General features: G+C 40.2%; 1 protein-coding gene across 1 annotated transcript in view; it reads left to right on the top strand.

The window, feature by feature from the left end:
• The first annotated feature begins 6,108 nt into the window (after window positions 1-6,108).
• CFAP43 (cilia and flagella associated protein 43) overlaps window positions 6,109-7,588 on the top strand; it is a 129,330-nt gene continuing 127,850 nt past the window's right edge. Inside the window, exon 1 of the mRNA XM_045040642.1 lies at window positions 6,109-6,246. The gene's annotated coding sequence lies outside the window, so the exon portion shown is untranslated. The remainder of the gene's footprint in view (window positions 6,247-7,588) is intronic.

Here is a 7,588-nt window from a genome sequence, read left to right as displayed (position 1 = left end):
CCCCTCCCGTTCCCAAACTCCCCTGACTTGAGGGCTTGTGGGTCCCAGCCTGGAGCTTGCTCACAGTTCTGGGATGTATTCTGCAAAGATACCTGTCCACTGCCGGTGTCAGGTCGCCCAGCCATCTGTACAGCCTTTTCCTTTCCTTGTCGGTACTTAATACAACTACTATTGCATAGCTTAATATGGCTACTGGGAGGGCCATTGTTCTTACTGTCTCCTGTAGGACACATCCTTTTAATTTTAACCCAAAGGGAACAGCACAAATGTGGATAATACTAACCTCAGAATGCTGGTGCTGCTTTAAAAAACCTATTAAAGGTTTGGATTTCTTTTTTAAGTTTATTTATTTTGAGAGTGAGAGGGATAAGCTGGGGAGGGGCAGAGAGAGGAAGGGAGAGAGAGAATCCCAAGCAGGCTCAGCACAGAGCCTTTCGTAGGCTCCATCCCTCCAAAGGGGCCATCAGAAAGGTGAGAACATGACCTGAGCTGAAATCAAGAGTCAGATGCTTAAAGACTGAGCCACCCAGGCGTCGCAAAGGTTTGGATTTTGAAGCTGAGTAGGGGCACAGGCTCAGAGTCCCGCAAGTGAGCTGAGTAAATTTAGACTTGTAGATCTATGACAAATGTCTGTCTAGAGCCACTGCTGAAAGTCCCTTAAAGAGGCAGAAAAGCAGAGGCTCCAGGGCACATGGTACATACTCTACAAAGGGGTCAGTGTTTTGTTTGTCTGCCTAGATTTGCAAGCTGGTAATTCCTGTGCCATTTATTTGCTCCAGGCCTTGGTGTCTGCTTTTATTTTGATTAGCTCTATTAAGGGAGAGGGAGAGGCAGAGAGTGAGGTGATAAGCACACCAATCTTGCAGCCTTTCCTGCCTGGGTTTGATGCCCACTCCACCCCTTTATTAGTTTTCAAGGGTTAGGTTACCAAAGTACCACAGACTAGGTGGCTTAAACCACAGAAGTTTAGGGGCGCCTGGGTGGCTCAGTCAGCTAAGCCGCCGACTTCAGCTCAGGTCATGATCTCACAGTGCGTGAATTCTGTGCTGACAGCGCAGAGCCTGGAGCCCGCTTCCCCTTCTGTGTCTCCCTCTCTCTCTCTGCCCCTCCCCTGCTCTCTCTTTCTCTCTCAAAAATAAATAAACACTTAAAAAAAAATTTTTTTTAAGGAAGTTTATTTTCACAGTTCTGGAGGCCAGAAGTCTGAGATCAAAATGTCAGCTGACTTGGTTCCTTCTGAAGACTATAAGGGAGAATCTATTTCATGCCTCTCCTCTAGCTTCCGGATGGTTTTGCTGGCAATTTTTGGTGTCCTTGGCTTGTAGAAGCATCTGTTCCATCTCTGCCTTCACCTTCCCATGGCCTCCTCCTTGTGTGCATATCTGTGTCCGAACTTCCCCTCTTTATAAAGACACTAGTCATACTGGATTAGGGACCCACCCTACTCTAATATGGCCTCATCTTAATTGAACTAATTACAGCTGTAATGGACCTATTTCCAAATAAAGTCATATTCTGAGGTACTGGGGGGTGAGGTTTCAACATATGGATTTATGAATTAATAATTCAATATATGAATTTCTTATAAAACTCTATAAATTATAATAAACCCTTATTAAACTGTGCGAATGTAGGCAAGATCCCTTTGTGTTTTAGTTCCCTCATCCGTAAAATGCAGTGGTGACAACTTCTTGCCTCCCTTATAGAGTTTGAAGAAGTATTACATTAGTAAATATATAGAAAACACTTAGATGAGTTCTTGGCACAGAATAAACGTTAAATAAATGCTTATTGGGGTGCCTGGGTGGCACAGTCGGTTGAGCGTCCGACTTCAGCTAGGTCACGATCTCGCGGTTCATGAGTTTGAGCCCCGCGTCAGGCTCTGGGCTGATGGCTCAGAGCCTGGAGCCTGTTTCCAATTCTGTGTCTCTCTCTCTCTCTGCCCCTCCCCCGTTCATGCTCTGTCTCTCTCTGTCCCAAAAATAAATAAACGTTGAAAAAAAAATTAAAAATAAAGGCGGTCGGAGCCCGACCCTTAAAAAAAAATAAATAAATGCTTATTATTACAGATACTAAATGAAAAAAATTAAGGCACATTTTTTACTAACACAGGGGTCTTGCTTAGCTCTTTTTTTAGAAAACTAACTTTTTAGAAGGTCTTTTAGCACATTTATGATATAACGCAAATTAACCTTGTACATTTAAGTCTCTGATTGGCCAACCTAAAAACTTCATGACTAGTGTAACATTTTGTTGTAATGATTTGAAAGATCCAATTCAACAATAAAGTAAAAGGTTAATTGCTCAAAAGAAGAAATTGAAAAAAACATATATTGTCCCAGGAAACTCCTGTACTGCTGTGCATTATAGTGGTTCCTCTCCAGGCCCTCTGTGATTGTGTTCATAATGTGACCATCTGGATACCCACTGCTGTTAGCCACAGGTGAAGGGCACAGTATTTCACATTTTTGCAGTTGTGATTGTCAGTAATTAACCTGAGGGGGCTACCTCGAACTGATTCTGCTGGTTAAAGGTCAAGAGTTGGAGGTCACAGTGATAAGAAACAGTGTTTTGCCTTCTAAGTACCACCATATACACTCACTTGATACAAGTGACTTACTGACCATATACACTCACTTGATACAACATTCTTTTGTGACTTGTCAGGAATGTAATTTGAATAATATTATACTTTTTAGAACATGATCAATTAAAATTAATAAGGTATTTTTATAGAGTAAGTTAGGAATATTGAAGTCACAAGAAGTGTTTCACTCGTTATTATTTTAATTAATTATATTTAAAATCTCTTGAAAACTTAGGGGCCCTTATCCTCTTACAGAATTAACATTCTGTGACAGTCTTTGGCAGCCTTCAACAAAGAGATTCCGTGGAAAAATACCAGTGGAATGAGAATGAAAGAATTAGTAAGGCCCAGAATGAGGCCAAGTGAAAAAACAAAAAAATCATTATAATCCTTACAATAAGAAGCCATACCATACAGGAATAAATGGTCCATAAAGAAAGGAGCTTGAATAGCAAAAAAAACAAAAAAACAAAAACGAGAAACGGGGGGTGGGGGGGGTGGGGGGACAGGGATAGAGGGATAGTAAAAGTGTACCCTGAGTACAATGGGTAATTTGTGGTGTATTCATATGTTCATATAATGGCCAACTATCCAACAATGAAAACTAATAAACTACAGCTACAACTATTAACATGAATGCATCTCGAAAACATAAGACTGAGTCACAAAAGCAAGTCACAAAATAATATACGTGGCATGACTAATATATTAACTTTAAAAACACGCAAAATGACACAGCATGTCAGTTATGGCACATGCATATGTGGTAAAATTGAGAAGCAAGCAACAATAATAAACAGAATTCCGGTGAGTGAATACCGCGGGATCGAGGAAGAGAAAGAAAAAGGGAAGGCACGTGACATGGTGCGGTGCTTGCAGGGCCTGGTTATATTCTGTTTCTTACGCTGGAAGGTGGCTTCTGGACAATGGAACTGAGGTAGGAAACAATGAGTTGAGAAGAAATGAGATGAAGACTGTCTTCATTTGAAAACCTTTCTATGTAATCTGAGTTATTACTCTATGCTACATATCAAAAAGAATTTTTTTAAGAAACTGATTTTAGGGCGGAGGACGGACCTAAGATGGCGGCGCCCACGGGCGCCAGGAGGAGCTACTCTTGCATGGAACAGAGCGGTGTGGGGGCGCTTGCGAGGCCAACTCCACGCTTTCCGGGGACACCCGCCGGCCGGTGGGGCCGAGGCCGCGGCCTACGGCAGGTGCGTGCAGGCGTCTACAGCCCCGGGAGGCCGCCTGACTAAGGACCTCTGCGCGCAGGAGTTCAAGGCCCTGCGGAAACGCTTCGCTGCCCCGGCCCAGAAGGGGAGGCTTTCGGGGTGGAAGAGCCAGCCCTGCACTTCTGTTTGCTGTGGACTGCCACAAGGGCAAAGGTCTAAAACATCTAAAGCTTTTAGAGCTAAAAGGACTGCAGACTTTTCCGGGCAAGTCGTGGGCAGAGGGGGATTTGGTTTTCCTGCATCGTGTGTGTAAGGTTTCTGATTAAAGAGGCAGTGAAGAGACGATACTGACCATGGCTGATCAAAAAACGAAAAAGAAACTGATTTTTAAAAGGACAGGTAAAAAATAAGAGCAAAACACCAACCTAACGACACTTTTTTTTTTTTTAATGTTTTTTCTTGAGAGACAAAGGGCGTGAACAGGGAAAGGGCAGAGAGAGAGGGAGACAGTCTCAGAAGCGGGCCCTGTGTTGAGAGCAGAGAGCCCTATGTGGGGCTGGAACTCACCAACTGCAAGATCATGACCTGGCCGGAAGTTGGCTGCTTAACCCACTGAGCCACCCAGGTGCCCCCCAACCTAACTACTCTTAAAAGGGACTGTAGGGGAGAAAATTTTGCCACCCCAAAATGTGTTTCTTTGGCATATGGATTATTTTAGGCTGATTATTTGTAAGAAACAGAAGGCTCAGGAAGAACCTTTGACCTTCTCCCTGAATACCTGAAAGAATTTGCATGAAAGACCTGTTCCAAGAAGGGAGCTATTATCATAAGTAACAGCCTAAGATGAACTAGGTGTGGTAGACAGGAAGAAACATAGCAAAGTTTGTTTTTAAAATTCCTCTCTGAGTCTCATTCTTTTTGTATGGCCCCACAAACATTTGTTTAGGAAGCATTTGCTTGCTTTCATCTTGTTTTCTGGAAATTGTCTCCTCCCCTTAAAGCCCCAGATCCCTACCCCCTTCTCAGTTCAAGATGAGGTATATACCTCATTTTGCCTATTTTTGGAACCTTTCATGTTTGTGTGGATTCCCCAAACATACACAATTAAATTTGATTTTCTCCTATTAATCTTTCCCATGTCAATCTAATTCTTAGACCAGCCAAAGAATCTAGAAGGACAGAGAAAAATTTTTCCTCCCCAAAAGCATGAAGTAGTTATATATATACTGATGCAGAAATATGTTCAAGGTATACTGTTAAATGGAAATGTAAAATAGCATATAGGATATAATTCCCTCTGGTGAATGCATACTGCCTGCCAGGTGTCTGCTAAATGTTCTACATGAAAAAGTTTTAATTAAACTTTAAATAAAAGTTAAATTAAATTAATAAAATAAAATTAATAAAAATTAAATAAGAATTAAATAAATTAATTAAATTTAATTAAAATTGAAATTAAATAAAAAATAATAAAATAAAATAAAAATTAAATAAGAAATACTGTTAATATTACCATCTCATGGATGAGGAAACTCAGGGACAGAAATTAAGTGGCTTTCCAACAGCAACATACTTCTGAATGGTGGAATGGGTCTTTGAATTCTGAACTGACATCACAGTCTGACTTAACTACTGCCATATTTCATTAATTCTAAGCTGTACATTTCTCCACTTTTGAACACTTCTGAAAATTGGGCTATATCTTAAAATCACTATAGGCTTGGTGCAATCCTGACATGGATGTTATTGCTTGTGCTTGAACTTTGCAGGGTGGATGCCAATGGCTTGAAAGAAAATCCCAGAGATAATAAGAGGGCACCCTTTTTCCATTATTAAATGAAATGCTCTTATTGGCACAGAGGACAATGCAGGGGGTGGGGAGTGGCAGATGAGGTAGTGGTAAATGAATACCTATGACTCTGACTTGAGAAATTGTTCAAAATAGCTGGGTTGTAAAAGTGAACAAGTTGTAGGAAAACCTTAACTCACATCATTTATATTTTCTTCTTTTTTTTAATGTTTATTTATTTTTGAGAGAGAGAGAGAGAGAGAGGGAAAATGAGTGGGGGAGGGGCAGAGAGAGAGGGAGACACAGAATCTGAAGCAGGCTCCAGGCTCAGAGCTGTCAGCACAGAGCCCAACTCAGGCCTCTAACTCACTCACTGTGAGATCGTGACCTGAGCTGAAGTGAGATGCTTAACCAACTGAGCCACCCAGGTGCCCCTATATTTTCTTGTTTATACTTAAACAAGAGAGTAATATAGGATAAAAACCTATTTCTTTTTTCTATGTTTTATTTTGAGAGAGAGCAGGGAAGAGGGACAGAGAGAGAGAGAGAGAATCCCAAGCAGACTCTGCGCTGTCAGTGCAAAGTCCAACTCAGGGCTTGATCTCAGGAACCTCGAGATCATGACCTGAGCCGAAGAGCTGGATGATTAACTCACTGAGCCACTCAGGTGCTCCAGGATAAAAATCTATTTCTAGGTAAGTTTCAGTTCTTTTATGATAAAAATATAAATTTTAAAGAGCACTTTCAATAAATATAAAATAAAAATTCTGAGTGATGAGAAAGGATTCTTTTGTAATTTTTTGGTAGATTTTACCCCTTAATAATTTTATCTGAAATTTGATGAAATTCAGTATGTCTTGCTCACAGTTACCTCTAATGTACTTACTGACTTTTTTAAAGTCATTTTTAAATCACATTTTTAAAGTGATCAAACACACACACACACACACACACACACACACACACACACACACACACACACACCTGAGACTTTATTTACCCTATCCTGTGGGATGCTTTGTGAGATTTTATGTTCTTTCGGTAACAAAAAGCTGTTGGTCACAACTTAGTAAACAAATCATACAAATCACTAAGGTGTTACAACCCATAACTGCTCTAGAACACAAACGTGTTACCAATGCTAATGAACAATTCAAGGGAATTTGATAATCTTCTTTCTTAGCCTTAACCCACTTTAGTAATCTATGCACTGCCTGCTTTCAGTGTGCTTATAAATCACCTTCCTTACCAGGCTCAGTAGCTGAGGGACTTGCAACTGACTTGCAACTATGTAACTATGTAACAGGACCATCTGCCTATATTGTACATTTCATTTAAAGTCATTTTTATGTATATCATTTCATTTGATCCTCATAAATAATCCTGCGGAGGTAGGCAGGGGAAAATATCAGATTCACTTTACAGATGATGCAGTTAAATTTCAGAATGTTTTGGCTTTTCCAGTATCACATACCTAGTAAGAAGCCAGATAGAATAAGAACATAAACTTTTAGGCTGGGGGCTCTTTTCTCTAAATCACATAGCCTCTGAGAGTATAATCTGAATTCAAATATGTATTTTCACCACTTCATCTTCACTTTCTCATTCTGGACTCAAGTTTTTGTCATAGAATACAATGAAGCGTCCAAGTCTAAACTTGTCATGCCAGATTTCTACCAGTAAAAACATATGGCCACAGAACATGTATTTTTTTTTTGAAAGCACTGTTTCTTTGCTTCTACTTCAAGGGATTATGAGTATGAAAGACCCTATGGGCAAAGGAAATGGAAGGGAAATAAGATGAAAGGATATAAAATGGAACGTACTGATGGATTTTACTGCTTTTAAGCTTTTACTTTTATGAGAAGGTACAATGGAGAATTTAATGGGGATGAACCTTGAAGCTTTTTAGGAGGACATCCAAACTCAAATTTTGAATATGTAATGATGGTAAACCTTTGCTCTTCAAAAACTTTGTACTTAATACTCCTTGAAAATGCTATTTTAAGTGATATTTATGGCACACGGCGAATTCAT

The sequence above is a fragment of the Felis catus genome, chromosome D2 (assembly GCF_018350175.1).
Source record: "Felis catus isolate Fca126 chromosome D2, F.catus_Fca126_mat1.0, whole genome shotgun sequence".
NCBI lineage: Eukaryota > Metazoa > Chordata > Mammalia > Carnivora > Felidae > Felis > Felis catus.
This window is presented reverse-complemented; position numbering and strand designations above follow the sequence as displayed.